Source organism: Electrophorus electricus, unplaced genomic scaffold, assembly GCF_041902795.1.
Source record: "Electrophorus electricus isolate QZ-2024a unplaced genomic scaffold, ASM4190279v1 Scaffold27, whole genome shotgun sequence".
Classification (NCBI taxonomy): domain Eukaryota; kingdom Metazoa; phylum Chordata; class Actinopteri; order Gymnotiformes; family Gymnotidae; genus Electrophorus; species Electrophorus electricus.
This window is the reverse complement of record NW_027658550.1, coordinates 176,515-193,378: the sequence shown is the minus strand read 5'-3', so window position 1 is coordinate 193,378 and position 16,864 is coordinate 176,515.

The window sequence follows — 16,864 nt, the reverse complement described above, 5'->3', positions numbered from 1 at the left end:
AAGAGGATATAGCAAAGTCACTACAATTTCTTACAAACGTTACACAATTCAGAATTCCACATGTTCATGAGTCAGGATAGAATTACCATATGTGCATAATAAATAGAATACTGTATGTTCAAAAGATTTAGTAGCTATTTAGTTTAAGTTAGATCAGTAAATAATTTTTTTTCATTTTACATGTTAACTGTGTACTGGGAGTTGTCTTTTATAGTCAGTTGCTGTGCACCACATTTGCTGTTTTACCATATATGACAGCCTGCCGTTCGATCTCCCGGGAGCCGAGAGAGGCGAGTGTGTGCGGCTCCACTGTCTCCTGCCAGTTCTGACAGTGGACCGTGTCCTCTTCCAAAGGAGGTGCATCAGGCAACAACGCCAGTGGTGTATCCACACTCCTACAGGAAGAGAAGGAGGCATGGGGAAAGAGAGAAAGAGAGACAGAGCTTCAGCAGCAACTAACTAAGATAAATCAAGGTGATGGATATGGATGTTAAAGAACTGGACAGCAGGTGTGCATGTGTGCTCATTAGCATCAGACTAATGAGGTGTATATAGTTATAATTACATCTCAGTCATGCTCATGGATCTCTGCATCCTGGTGCAAGGCGGTGACATACCTGTCCAGAGTAGATGCTGTAGGCCGGAAATTCATGGCTCAGGAACCTCAGCAGCTCTTCCACTAGTGTGTCTAGTGAAATATGTTCGATGTTGGATGATCTCCTTAGTGTTCGTTTCAGTATCTGTTCATTCAGCTGAAGAACACCTTTTCTGAACGGGTTATCAGACGCAACAATGGTCCTTAAAAAGTCCACATTACCTATTATGATGTAATAAACGGAGGTGTGAGAGCTGCAGTAGTGATCTAAGCCAGTTAGCTAGCTAGCTATGTTCTTGTCCAGACACTTTAATGCCTCATGGCTGGTGCAATGACACAATATTCAACATTTCCTTCTGATTCTACTTTTAATTCTGTGACATTAGCTAAGCAACTATAAAGCTACTCGTCCAAAAATGCCAGTGTCGTTAGACGTATCAAAACGTATCAAACATAGCTTTAGCTAGGCTAGCTAATCAGACCTTCTATGAAACAATCACAACTTAGTAAATTCATAGTTGTTAATCACAGTAAAGTGTTTTTTCTTTTTGTTGTTTGAAAAGAGTTACCTTGTTACCTTGCTAGCTAACAGTTAGCTAGTAACAATGCCATCAAAAGTAGTTCTTAGATAGCTAAGAGAAGTTTGGCTCGGAATGTGACTGATTGAAAAACAAAAATACATCACAAATAGCGTTATGCAATAATACCTAACGTGCATACATCAAATACAAACAGTCCCCAATGCAAACCTCTTTTACAAGGCAGCTATTTAGCGTCTGCTACTTCTGCAAAACAAACTCAGTCTTGCATGTTAGTGTTAGCTATCCAGCTAGCTAGGCATTGCTCCAGGACAGGTTTTAGTATAGCCAAAATAATTTGATTGCCTGTTAATTTTTTTAAAAGGTTGATGTAGTGATGTGACGTTTTACTAAGCGTGCCCTGATAAAAAGCTAATAAAATAGCTAAGGGCCAGATTCTGTTATATCATTAGTTAATGTCGTGTCCGTTGATGCAGGAAAGAAGAGACAGGAACCAATGCGTTACCCTGTGGCCTTTTATTAATGCAGAGCTCTGGAGATGTCACTTCACAACACAGTGCGAGTGAGATCTAAAGCATAACTTTGCAACAGACAGACTTATATTTCTCTCGCCTTGTGACACTTCTGCTTTTGTGTTTTTCCATCTCAGCCGTCACCTCTGTTTGACCGTCTCGTACACGTGTCTTCTTGCATAATCACACATATGCACGTCTAGGGCATTTCCTGTTATGTCTGGACACACAGTAATTATTTTATTTATTCAAGGATTAGTCCTATTCCATTCTGCGCATTATTCTCTACTAGTGTAAGCTTAGCATTCATTTAATTTCTGAAACCCCACAATTCCCCCTTTTGATCTCTACAAAGAGATCACCAATCACACTCCTTTATTCTGGCATCTCCTGTCTCTACGTCCCTTTCCCCCTGTATCAGTGGCATCATCGTGGTACCCTCATGCACATCTTTCCTTTCTATCATAGCTGAGATTAGTCTAACCATTAACGCCCTAATACATGGAATACAGCAGCACCCGCATGTCACAGCAATTCCCGTGAATGTGGCTAATGAAACCATCAATGACACAATTAAGTCTTTCCACTGACCGAACCGGCTCACCATCCAGGATTCCAACTGGTTGTTTATGCCTGAATTCTCATGCATTTCCTCTGATAGGGTCTTCAAACCATCCAATGCTCTACTAACTGACCCATCCGGAGCGGTATTATTAGGAATGAATGTACAACACATATCCTCAAGCATAGCGCAGACGCCCCCCTTTTCCGCCAACAACATATCTAATGCCATACAATTTTGCACCGCTATCAGTGAGGTTGGTCCCAGCTGATCTCTAAGTCCTTGCACTGCATCCCTAGTCAGGTTGGCTAGCCTGAGGACATTATAATGTACATAGTTAATCCGATCCACATTTTTATTTGGAGTAATGGGGAATAATGCGGAAAGTATCGGAATATTCTCAAATCCCCCTGCTATCTGGTCTGCTAACTTATACCTGTCCGGAACTCCACGAGGTATTTCTATTGCATCTATGTATGTGGGGGTATTCCTTGTTAAATCAAAATGGTTTGCCTTTCGCTTCTGTCTTGCTGCATCAGTTACCGGGTCCCTGTGTAGTTTTTTGCCTATCAGTAATAAAGGAGCTGCTAACCTGACCATGGCGCATGTCCCCTCCGAGTTCTCTGGCATGTTAACAACCAAAGTCATCCTTCCACAATAATCATACAATCCTGCTCGTGCCCATGAACCCACAGACTCGTTCCCAGTGACTGTGCGGTTACACCGCCGGGATGTGCCCCAAGCGTACTTGAGGTGTGCTTGAACTTCTAACGAAGCAAGTGTAGTTCCCCTCCCCCTTTTTGGGTGAAAATAGTCCTGTTCTGGTTCTGTTACTGATGGGGGGGAAAATAACGCTCAAAGTGTCACAATTCTTAGGGTTTCTTTCCGTAGTCAGGCCAATCATGCACACATAACCCTTGGGGTCTTTTTGTGGGAATAGGGGTGCCGGGGTTGTTATAAGTCTGGGTCTTGTGGCTGCACATGCTACACATCCACCAATCTCTACCCCCATTCTGCTTCACCGTCTTGTTCTTAATGTTTTAATCCTTTCCTACTGCCATGCTATTATTTAACCCAAGCGTGACCAAACTGTAAATGGAAACACACAACACAATACACCAACAAATAATCAAACAACACAATTGTCCAGAAGTCATCACTGGTGTTCTGTTCTTCTTACTTCGGGTTCTAAGGGTGGACTACCTTCACCCTTTTGCTCCCGGGGATTATTCTGCCCCTTCTGTGTGGGAGTGAACACCTGACCCGTCCGGGTCAGGTGAGTTAGGTGATGTTTCAGAAAGGTCCCTTGCTGTCTCTTGCAGACTCCTCTGCCGTGACACTGTGGCGGCGCACTGGCTCAGATGAAACCATGTTTCCCCTTTACCCTTCAGGCCTACGGCGTGGCTGGTTCTTTCTGTCACCTGGAATGGACCTGTCCACCTCGGCTCACTCCATTTTCTCTGTCTGCTCCCCGTCCGGTCCCCCTCCTGCGTGGAGAAAGCTGAAACGATACTTTGCAATTCATTAAAGTATGATGTGTGTGTGAGATGTTTTTGTTTTCTCATTTATTGTTAAGGGTCCGTGGGGTCCTGGAAATCCTCGACCTGTCTGCAATTCAAAAGGGGTAAAACCAGTTGTTGCATTTACTGAACATCTCATTTGCATTAATGCCAAAGGGAAGGCGTCAACCCAATTTAATTTTGTCTGTGCACAGATTTTGGCCACTTTGTTTTTCACATTTAGATTCATCCTTTCCACCTTACCTTGAGACTGAGGATGATACACTGCCCCAAATGAATGTTTCAGACCCAGCATTTTCTCTAACTCCTGCAAATTGCGCGCTGTAAAATGAGTGCCATTATCTGATCTCACCTTTCTCGGAAACCCATGGTGAGGAATGTACTGGTTCACCAGGAACTTTACCACTGAAGCACTGTCTTCCCGTTTTGTTGGCCACGCTTCCGTCCACCCTGTGTAGTTGTCTACGCGCATCAATACGTACGTGTACCCCTGTGCTGAGTCCACCATGTCTGTGTAGTCATTTACTATCTCTTCCCCTGGTGTTAATGACAACGGATACTTACAGGGTGCCACCTTAATTGTAGGTTTGGGATTGTACTGTTGACATACTCTACATGTCCCCTGCACTTTATGATAGCTACTCTTTCTGGTCCCTGCAAGGCCTTTGCCAGCTCCCTCATTTCTGCCTCATGTTTAATTGGTTTGTTTCCCGCTGTCCTAAACCCTGCTCTCATCCATTGTCTTAGCTCCACATGTGCTGCCCCTACCGTGTAAGCAGAGTCAGTATAAATATTCACTTCCTTGCCCTTTGCTAACTTCAAGGCCTCCACTACTGCCATTACCTCAGCTCGCTGTGCTGATTGCTAACCTTTCAGCCTTTCTGCTTTCACCGTCCAAAATTCATCTACTTCTCCCTGTGTTTCTGCCACCACTGCACACCCTGCTTTTATATCCCCGTATGGTCCTCTAAATCCACATCCATCGGTGAACATGTTCCCTGCTCCTGGAATTGGTTCTCCTTCTAGGTCTGGTCTCACCTTCTCCTGCTTTTTGACTTCCTGTTCGCACTGATGAGGCTCTTCTCCTCCCATCATGTCTGCCATGTTGATTCGTTCATGCGTGTACGTGATGTGTGGTGCTTCCAAAATTTTGCTGATCCTCTGTTGCCTTAGTGCTGTCAAGGCGAAGGCTTGTGAGTTCACGTATGCTATTACACTGTGTGTGGTTAGTACCGTGATTGGATGTCCCATTACCAGATGCGCTGTTTTCTGTATGGCTTTAGCCACTCCTGCTGCATGTTGGGTGCATGTTGGGTGTCTTTTTTCCATGTTGTCTAGCTGTGTGCTCACATGCATGAGTACTTGTCTCTCTCTCCCTTTCTTAGCTCACAATCTGATTCCAGTTTTTTCAGTCCTATCAGGTAACATGGAAAGGATCCACTTCCAATCCATGTAGACTCTCCTCTGGTGTCCCCCAGGGCTCAGTATTAGGCCCTCTTCTCTTTGTATACCTGTTCTCTTGGTGATGTAATATCTTCTCATGGCTTTTCCTACCACTGCTATGCTGATGACACCCAATTATTTCTTTCTTTCCCACCCTCCGATACGCAGGTCTCCAGACTTATCTCAGCATGCTTGACTGACATTGTGTCATGGATGACAGCCACCACTTGAGGCTCAACCCCAGTAAAGCCGAGCTTATGTACATCGAGAACTCCCTGGTATCACTATCTGAAGCTGCTCGTAGCCTGGGCATAACTTTGGACAACCAGTTGTCATTCTCTACTCATATTTCAAATCTGACCTGGTCTTGCAGATTTCTCCTTTGTAGCATACGAAGGATTCGGCCCTTTCTTTCACAGGAAGCTGCCCAGGTAATTGTGCAGTCTTTTGTAATCTCAAAGCTAAGCTACTGCAACTCGCTACTTGCTGGTCTTCCTCTAAGAGCCATCAGCCCTCTACAGCTTGTCCATAATGCAGCTGCATCACTGGTCTTCAATCTTCCTAAATTCATATGTCACTCCACTGCTGCGCTCACTTCATTGGCAGTATGAAGTAACTGACCACATCAGATTTGAAATCTTGATGCTTGCATACAAAGCCAAAAATGGACCAGCCGCTCTATACATTTTGTCAATTGTCAAAGCCCGGTCCACATTCACCCCAAAATCCAATTACACCAACGACCCTCAAAACAGTCCCAACACATGGGAGTGGGAAAGCCACACAGGATAGAGGGCCATTCTTCCTTCTCCCTTTCACAGGTTAGTTTATAAAAGGGAAATGTGATGGCATAATCTAGCATTAGGCTATTAGCATCCAGATGCAGCTAGATTAAGGTAGAACCTGGTCCTTAACACTGATCTTGGACAATTTCATTCTTTTTTGAACCATAACATTAGCCATTATACAACAAAGGCCAAACTGGAGTCAGTGTAAAGGAGCCACTTCTACCAACATCTTAACAGATCAAAGTATAAATCCTTTCATATGTGTCAAAAACCAACCCTGGCATCACTGAGCCATTTCAAGAGGTGAGGGACGAGCTTCACAATATTTACACTACACAGAAGGTGCCCCTTCATAGGTAATGACATGATATCAGACAACAAATATGTTCCTTTTTGTTCCCTGCAATGTTGACAGGAGTCAGTCCAGAACAGGGCTGCACAAATAAGTATACAGTAATGAGCAGTGAAGATGATGTCTTGCCACAACACAATGGCAATCCCAGTACGCCCTGCCTTATCCATTGTGCGTAAAGAGAGGCCAAACCTTTATTTTCTATTCTGTAGAACGCTTAAAGAAATAAAATAAACTCCTTCCACACTCTTTATTCTTTGCTCTCGCATAGTGTTAATTTATAAAATAAAGGATACAACATAGACGTATGATGATATTAATGCAAAATACTCTCTTGGAGCCCATGTGTCTTGCAGGGGTCCCAGTGAAAAAGAACCTGAATTTGTTTAAGTCACCCATCCACACATTCCATAAGGCGAAGAGAGCCACAATCTTGGGTCAAGTTGACATGGGCTGATTATGGGTCCTCGAGCAAAATGGCACCTGTTGGGTTGCCAGTTTGTCACTGATGACGTGAGTGAGTATTAACATACATGTATTGGGTAAAGTGCTTGGGGGGGGGGTCCCTTTAATGGGCAGATTCATTTCCTCAGCCATACATTTTCAGTCTCATTTTAGTTCCATTTCTTCATCTTCATTGACTAATTTTTTTTTTAAACTGTCACCTCAGTTCCCTTGTTCCAACTTTAGCTTTACCTAATAAAAAAAAAAACACCTCACATATCTGGACTTTCATTTGAATGCTTTTTATTCCAACTCGGTGCATGAGCTGAAGGTTCGTCTGTCCTGTCTCTCTTCTCAGTTGCAGACAATACAATATTTGCAGGTTTCTCCCAGGAGAAAGGCATGCTGGGATTCTAGTAAAGAGCTACACAGGATGTATGAAATGGCAGGAATGCCACACCCTTAGTATGTGTGTGTTCATGTTTCAAATGTGTAAGTAAAACTCTTTACAATGTCTCGTGTAATAAATCAAAATCCTGTAGAATGGATCTTGGGCTGAACTGGTTCTGTTGGCCCTTCTTCGTTACCTAAACAGGTTGGAAAGATGACCATACAATTGCCACAGTCTGCAGGGGTAGTACACCATAAGCAACATAATTACATCAACTCCAAAATCAATACTAAACATTATTCAAATAAATACATAAAATTCTTAAAGTTAAAATTGGGAATTGCTACAGGTTTGAAGGCCAGTTTTCAGTCTGGCAATAGCAAGACCCAAGATCTGCGGTGATGTTTTAATATTCAACTGTGTGCTCCATTTAAACTCAACCCCAAATTATTCTAGTGATTCCAGACTAGATCTTTTTGTTTGGTACAATCAAAAAGAATTGTGGTACAGCATTAAACAGGTTTAGCCCCAGTATTTATAAATGGCTTCTTTGACACACTTACCATCGCTCGACCCAAGATAAATAGATGGTGTCCTGATAATGGAGGAAGACCCATGGATGGTGTCATCTGAACTGACTGACAGGTGACTTTTTTCTCACCATTGTGAGCAGTCTACAGTGCTTCAATCTCCTATGAAAATGAAAACAAGGAGTTAACCAGGATCTCACAAGTGCACAAAGCCATTCTTTTAAAACATAACATGAAAGTGCTAGCTAGCTGCAATGATAGTGTGTGTGTGTGTGTGTGTGTGTGTTTGAGAGAGCGTGAGTAATATATCCACTTTACCCTAAGCTGATGCAGGTTTTTCATCAGCCCCTTCATTGATTGAAAGATTCCATCCACATTTTTTATCATGCGCTGCCGTATGCTTGCTCGTGATTGGCAGGGCCTCGTTTCATGCCTCAGCATCTCCAGGTGTGAACGGCCTTTTGGTGACTGGCAAGGCATCTCCTGCCCTTCTTGCTGTGAGGACAATGATGTCACTTTCTGCTTCTGACTGGCAGCCTCTAAAGGATCCAAGGATCCAAGGATCAACAGTCTTAGTGTCCTGACTGGCAGAACACAAAGGGTGCAAAAAAGTTGGTAAATATCTGAGCCTGCTAAAATTCTATTTATAAAAACACCACCACCACCACCACCAGAAATATACTGTTTAACTATCATAGTGCAACAATGACTGTGTAACGGAGTGTAACAAATTCTTACCATCTTGAAGAGCAGCATCAGCCATTTTAGCTCGTCCTCCCACATAACCCTGCCCACCAGTATGCATGTAGGCTTCTGATTGGTCAGTTGGGATAGCTGTTGATCCTTGCTTGGTGGCTTCACTGCCTCCAGAGGCCGAGGAGATGGTCTTTTCTAACAGGTTCTTCCATCTGTGGAAACATCGCTAAAGCCATCAGGTCCCAATTTCTACAACAGCACAATGTTGTTAAAATCATCTGAACATAAATGGCCTGACACCATAAATGTTATCACAAAACAGACACAGCAGTGCTGACTGGTTGACCTTGATGAGAAGATGGTGGGTCAGAGAGAGACAAAAAAACAAACTCACGTGTTTTTCTCAGAGGAAGTCCCAGCCACCAGCTCGTATATCTGTCTCTCTGATGTACTGATCACATACAAGGCCTTGTTATCTGATAGAGAAGAGCAGGTTGTCAAACAATGTATTCAAACTAACCCACATGCAATTTCTAACTGGCTTCTTAATTTTTTAAAAATAAAATAAAGACATAGTTATTCCAGACCCATTCATCTATTCTGGCTATTCATAGCTGTAAGAATAACTACAAATATACCTGTAGCCACAGATCTGACAAGAGATGAATCCAAGCGAACAACGGGGCAAAAGGGGGTTTTGAGGTCCGTGTTCCTACCCCAAACCCCACCCAGTGAGCGCGCTGGACATCGCAAGATCAAACGGTCACCTGAACCCCTTTGGAGTAGCACCAACATGTCTGAGAGAAGCAGAGCATGAATGTCTGGAACACACACACACACACACACACACACACACACACACAGAGTGAGAATGGACCTGTCAAGTAATCATTTGCAAGAGGAAAAACAAAAATGTATGCAAGCTTGCACACAGATCATTGAAAGCATCCATTCACATTAAAAGTCCTTGAAACATGTGTATACACACGTATGAACATACAGGCAGATGCAGGTGTACACACACACACACACACACACACACAGTTATTCAGACCATGTCATGTGTGAGGTAGCAGGGAACCAAATAACTCCAAGTCAGCATAGCACCATGCTCTCAATAGCTGCATTCCCCAGAGTTAACAGTGATTTGTTCAGCTGTGATGATCTCTTACCTATAGCTTTATCTTTGTTAACTTTCCAAGTCAACGGTCCTTCGTGGATCAGTTTTTTAGTGGTCAGGTCCAGATTCTACATAGAAAAAGAATATAGTTAATAATTCATACTCTGGATCAGGTGCTCCAAGACCAGAGAAGCTGTTTGGAAGGCAGATGGTGGATACATAGTAAGGCCGTACCTTGAACTGAGCAGCGACAGGACTGGCCTGCCTCTCCAGAGGGGACAAGTCTAGCCTGCGCTGATAACGGCTGAGCTGTCGCCGGTGCTCCGTCTCCCTGACGACCTCATTGACAGCTCGTAGTATCCCACGGCAGCACGCCTGTGCCCTCAGCAATGGCTGCAGGTCTGGAGAACCAGCTGTTGTGGGGGCACATACTAGTGTTAATCCAGGAGAAAGGGTGTGTGTGCTTGCCTCCTTGGTAAGCTGGTATGTGTGTGTATACTGAAGTGTTTTCATGGTTCAATACATTGTATGTGAGTGTTTCTATACATGCCTTCTGTGTGTCTGATGATGTTATCCAGCAGCAAGGGGTATTTGGTGAGTCTCTGCATCTCAGACACTAGAAGGTCCTTTAACTGTAGTCGGCGGCAGTGAGGGCTGGCTTCACATTCCTAACACACACACACACACACGAATGAGCCAAGGACATCTAAGTCCAAATGTGGATTCTGTTGACTGCAACACCAATTTATACCTAAAACAGCATCACTAGAAGTTATGTGCTGCAATAAAAGTCAAATCTAAAAGACTGGATAGTCTCCAATTCAAAATATGGGTCAACCAATTCACAACCCAGCCCACTAACAAATATGGCAGAAGCTCTAGTGTTTGTAGGTTTGTCCAAAGGCTTTATACCTCTAAAAAGTGTTACCTGTATAAGGTGCGCGAAACGCGGGTCTTTGCGTTTATTTTTAATGAGCTCCAGTGCCTGACTCTGCTGACTGCACAGGTGAGACACCTGCTCCTGGAACTCCTCTCCTGCAGCGTCTTCAAACTAACACGCACACACACAAACACATTAGCTACTGACATATCAAGTAAAGCAACAAGTATATCCCACACTACACAGAACAACCACTTCATTTTAGACAGCACCAAAAGATGATGTGAACTAGAAAGGGAGTAACACTAGCCAGCTCTCACTCTAGACACCATGATGTCTCCTATGCCTTGAACTATAGGAGAGTCCCTCAGCCTCTTCATGGACTCACACAGATTCGCTGAAACACAAATGCAACACCACAAAACAGAATCTGTTTAAGCGAGCCAGTGTGTATGTGGTTTGTTAGAAAGTTGTGTCAGTGGGCAACAAAACTCTACTTGTGTCATGAAGGCCACCGCAGAAACAACATGTACAGCCTCCAGTCCATACCTGCTCACAGTAATGGCATGGTGCCAATAGCTGATATTGTTCTGTCATTAAATTCCCAGTTTGGGTGGCTTTTACACTTCTTTAATCTTGATTATGATTTAGACACCAAGTAGGCTTCAGAAATTTAGGTTTGAAAACACACTAAGACAAATGGAGCGGATTTGCACGCACGCACACACACGCGCACACAGAGAGACTGACCATGAAGACTGTAGACCTGGGGCAGGTTGGGGAAGATACAGGAAAGTTCTTCGATGGTCAAAAGGTTCCTCATCTTCTGGAAGAACACCTGATCGAGAACCCTGAGAGTCCGCAGGTGAGACGCTTCCGTTGTGAACAGCTCTGAGGAAGAGGATATAGCAAAGTCACTACAATTTCTTACAAACGTTACACAATTCAGAATTCCACATGTTCATGAGTCAGGATAGAATTACCATATGTGCATAATAAATAGAATACTGTATGTTCAAAAGATTTAGTAGCTATTTAGTTTAAGTTAGATCAGTAAATAATTTTTTTTCATTTTACATGTTAACTGTGTACTGGGAGTTGTCTTTTATAGTCAGTTGCTGTGCACCACATTTGCTGTTTTACCATATATGACAGCCTGCCGTTCGATCTCCCGGGAGCCGAGAGAGGCGAGTGTGTGCGGCTCCACTGTCTCCTGCCAGTTCTGACAGTGGACCGTGTCCTCTTCCAAAGGAGGTGCATCAGGCAACAACGCCAGTGGTGTATCCACACTCCTACAGGAAGAGAAGGAGGCATGGGGAAAGAGAGAAAGAGAGACAGAGCTTCAGCAGCAACTAACTAAGATAAATCAAGGTGATGGATATGGATGTTAAAGAACTGGACAGCAGGTGTGCATGTGTGCTCATTAGCATCAGACTAATGAGGTGTATATAGTTATAATTACATCTCAGTCATGCTCATGGATCTCTGCATCCTGGTGCAAGGCGGTGACATACCTGTCCAGAGTAGATGCTGTAGGCCGGAAATTCATGGCTCAGGAACCTCAGCAGCTCTTCCACTAGTGTGTCTAGTGAAATATGTTCAATGTTGGATGATCTCCTTAGTGTTCGTTTCAGTATCTGTTCATTCAGCTGAAGAACACCTTTTCTGAACGGGTTATCAGACGCAACAATGGTCCTTAAAAAGTCCACATTACCTATTATGATGTAATAAACGGAGGTGTGAGAGCTGCAGTAGTGATCTAAGCCAGTTAGCTAGCTAGCTATGTTCTTGTCCAGACACTTTAATGCCTCATGGCTGGTGCAATGACACAATATTCAACATTTCCTTCTGATTCTACTTTTAATTCTGTGACATTAGCTAAGCAACTATAAAGCTACTCGTCCAAAAATGCCAGTGTCGTTAGACGTATCAAAACGTATCAAACATAGCTTTAGCTAGGCTAGCTAATCAGACCTTCTATGAAACAATCACAACTTAGTAAATTCATAGTTGTTAATCACAGTAAAGTGTTTTTTCTTTTTGTTGTTTGAAAAGAGTTACCTTGTTACCTTGCTAGCTAACAGTTAGCTAGTAACAATGCCATCAAAAGTAGTTCTCCACTGATACAAGATAGCTAAGAGAAGTTTGGCTCGGAATGTGACTGATTGAAAAACAAAAATACATCACAAATAGCGTTATGCAATAATACCTAACGTGCATACATCAAATACAAACAGTCCCCAATGCAAACCTCTTTTACAAGGCAGCTATTTAGCGTCTGCTACTTCTGCAAAACAAACTCAGTCTTGCATGTTAGTGTTAGCTATCCAGCTAGCTAGGCATTGCTCCAGGACAGGTTTTAGTATAGCCAAAATAATTTGATTGCCTGTTAATTTTTTTAAAAGGTTGATGTAGTGATGTGACGTTTTACTAAGCGTGCCCTGATAAAAAGCTAATAAAATAGCTAAGGGCCAGATTCTGTTATATCATTAGTTAATGTCGTGTCCGTTGATGCAGGAAAGAAGAGACAGGAACCAATGCGTTACCCTGTGGCCTTTTATTAATGCAGAGCTCTGGAGATGTCACTTCACAACACAGTGCGAGTGAGATCTAAAGCATAACTTTGCAACAGACAGACTTATATTTCTCTCGCCTTGTGACACTTCTGCTTTTGTGTTTTTCCATCTCAGCCGTCACCTCTGTTTGACCGTCTCGTACACGTGTCTTCTTGCATAATCACACATATGCACGTCTAGGGCATTTCCTGTTATGTCTGGACATACAGTAATTATTTTATTTATTCAAGGATTAGTCCTATTCCATTCTGCGCATTATTCTCTACTAGTGTAAGCTTAGCATTCATTTAATTTCTGAAACCCCACAATTCCCCCTTTTGATCTCTACAAAGAGATCACCAATCACACTCCTTTATTCTGGCATCTCCTGTCTCTACGTCCCTTTCCCCCTGTATCAGTGGCATCATCGTGGTACCCTCATGCACATCTTTCCTTTCTATCATAGCTGAGATTAGTCTAACCATTAACGCCCTAATACATGGAATACAGCAGCACCCGCATGTCACAGCAATTCCCGTGAATGTGGCTAATGAAACCATCAATGACACAATTAAGTCTTTCCACTGACCGAACCGGCTCACCATCCAGGATTCCAACTGGTTGTTTATGCCTGAATTCTCATGCATTTCCTCTGATAGGGTCTTCAAACCATCCAATGCTCTACTAACTGACCCATCCGGAGCGGTATTATTAGGAATGAATGTACAACACATATCCTCAAGCATAGCGCAGACGCCCCCCTTTTCCGCCAACAACATATCTAATGCCATACAATTTTGCACCGCTATCAGTGAGGTTGGTCCCAGCTGATCTCTAAGTCCTTGCACTGCATCCCTAGTCAGGTTGGCTAGCCTGAGGACATTATAATGTACATAGTTAATCCGATCCACATTTTTATTTGGAGTAATGGGGAATAATGCAGAAAGTATCGGAATATTCTCAAATCCCCCTGCTATCTGGTCTGCTAACTTATACCTGTCCGGAACTCCACGAGGTATTTCTATTGCATCTATGTATGTGGGGGTATTCCTTGTTAAATCAAAATGGTTTGCCTTTTGCTTCTGTCTTGCTGCATCAGTTACCGGGTCCCTGTGTAGTTTTTTGCCTATCAGTAATAAAGGAGCTGCTAACCTGACCATGGCGCATGTCCCCTCCGAGTTCTCTGGCATGTTAACAACCAAAGTCATCCTTCCACAATAATCATACAATCCTGCTCGTGCCCATGAACCCACAGACTCGTTCCCAGTGACTGTGCGGTTACACCGCCGGGATGTGCCCCAAGCGTACTTGAGGTGTGCTTGAACTTCTAACGAAGCAAGTGTAGTTCCCCTCCCCCTTTTTGGGTGAAAATAGTCCTGTTCTGGTTCTGTTACTGATGGGGGGGAAAATAACGCTCAAAGTGTCACAATTCTTAGGGTTTCTTTCCTTAGTCAGGCCAATCATGCACACATAACCCTTGGGGTCTTTTTGTGGGAATAGGGGTGCCGGGGTTGTTATAAGTCTGGGTCTTGTGGCTGCACATGCTACACATCCACCAATCTCTACCCCCATTCTGCTTCACCGTCTTGTTCTTAATGTTTTAATCCTTTCCTACTGCCATGCTATTATTTAACCCAAGCGTGACCAAACTGTAAATGGAAACACACAACACAATACACCAACAAATAATCAAACAACACAATTGTCCAGAAGTCATCACTGGTGTTCTGTTCTTCTTACTTCGGGGTCTAAGGGTGGACTACCTTCACCCTTTTGCTCCCGGGGATTATTCTGCCCCTTCTGTGTGGGAGTGAACACCTGACCCGTCCGGGTCAGGTGAGTTAGGTGATGTTTCAGAAAGGTCCCTTGCTGTCTCTTGCAGACTCCTCTGCCGTGACACTGTGGCGGCGCACTGGCTCAGATGAAACCATGTTTCCCCTTTACCCTTCAGGCCTACGGCGTGGCTGGTTCTTTCTGTCACCTGGAATGGACCTGTCCACCTCGGCTCACTCCATTTTCTCTGTCTGCTCCCCGTCCGGTCCCCCTCCTGCGTGGAGAAAGCTGAAACGATACTTTGCAATTCATTAAAGTATGATGTGTGTGTGAGATGTTTTTGTTTTCTCATTTATTGTTAAGGGTCCGTGGGGTCCTGGAAATCCTCGACCTGTCTGCAATTCAAAAGGGGTAAAACCAGTTGTTGCATTTACTGAACATCTCATTTGCATTAATGCCAAAGGGAAGGCGTCAACCCAATTTAATTTTGTCTGTGCACAGATTTTGGCCACTTTGTTTTTCACATTTAGATTCATCCTTTCCACCTTACCTTGAGACTGAGGATGATACACTGCCCCAAATGAATGTTTCAGACCCAGCATTTTCTCTAACTCCTGCAAATTGCGCGCTGTAAAATGAGTGCCATTATCTGATCTCACCTTTCTCGGAAACCCATGGTGAGGAATGTACTGGTTCACCAGGAACTTTACCACTGAAGCACTGTCTTCCCGTTTTGTTGGCCACGCTTCCGTCCACCCTGTGTAGTTGTCTACGCGCATCAATACGTACGTGTACCCCTGTGCTGAGTCCACCATGTCTGTGTAGTCATTTACTATCTCTTCCCCTGGTGTTAATGACAACGGATACTTACAGGGTGCCACCTTAATTGTAGGTTTGGGATTGTACTGTTGACATACTCTACATGTCCCCTGCACTTTATGATAGCTACTCTTTCTGGTCCCTGCAAGGCCTTTGCCAGCTCCCTCATTTCTGCCTCATGTTTAATTGGTTTGTTTCCCGCTGTCCTAAACCCTGCTCTCATCCATTGTCTTAGCTCCACATGTGCTGCCCCTACCGTGTAAGCAGAGTCAGTATAAATATTCACTTCCTTGCCCTTTGCTAACTTCAAGGCCTCCACTACTGCCATTACCTCAGCTCGCTGTGCTGATTGCTAACCTTTCAGCCTTTCTGCTTTCACCGTCCAAAATTCATCTACTTCTCCCTGTGTTTCTGCCACCACTGCACACCCTGCTTTTATATCCCCGTATGGTCCTCTAAATCCACATCCATCGGTGAACATGTTCCCTGCTCCTGGAATTGGTTCTCCTTCTAGGTCTGGTCTCACCTTCTCCTGCTTTTTGACTTCCTGTTCGCACTGATGAGGCTCTTCTCCTCCCATCATGTCTGCCATGTTGATTCGTTCATGCGTGTACGTGATGTGTGGTGCTTCCAAAATTTTGCTGATCCTCTGTTGCCTTAGTGCTGTCAAGGCGAAAGCTTGTGAGTTCACGTATCCTATTACACTGTGTGTGGTTAGTACCGTGATTGGATGTCCCATTACCAGATGCGCTGATTTCTGTATGGCTTTAGCCACTCCTGCTGCATGTTGGGTGCATGTTGGGTGTCTTTTTTCCATGTTGTCTAGCTGTGTGCTCACATGCATGAGTACTTGTCTCTCTCTCCCTTTCTTAGCTCACAATCTGATTCCAGTTTTTTCAGTCCTATCAGGTAACATGGAAAGGATCCACTTCCAATCCATGTAGACTCTCCTCTGGTGTCCCCTAGGGCTCAGTATTAGGCCCTCTTCTCTTTGTATACCTGTTCTCTTGGTGATGTAATATCTTCTCATGGCTTTTCCTACCACTGCTATGCTGATGACACCCAATTATTTCTTTCTTTCCCACCCTCCGATACGCAGGTCTCCAGACTTATCTCAGCATGCTTGACTGACATTGTGTCATGGATGACAGCCACCACTTGAGGCTCAACCCCAGTAAAGCCGAGCTTATGTACATCGAGAACTCCCTGGTATCACTATCTGAAGCTGCTCGTAGCCTGGGCATAACTTTGGACAACCAGTTGTCATTCTCTACTCATATTTCAAATCTGACCTGGTCTTGCAGATTTCTCCTTTGTAGCATACGAAGGATTCGGCCCTTTCTTT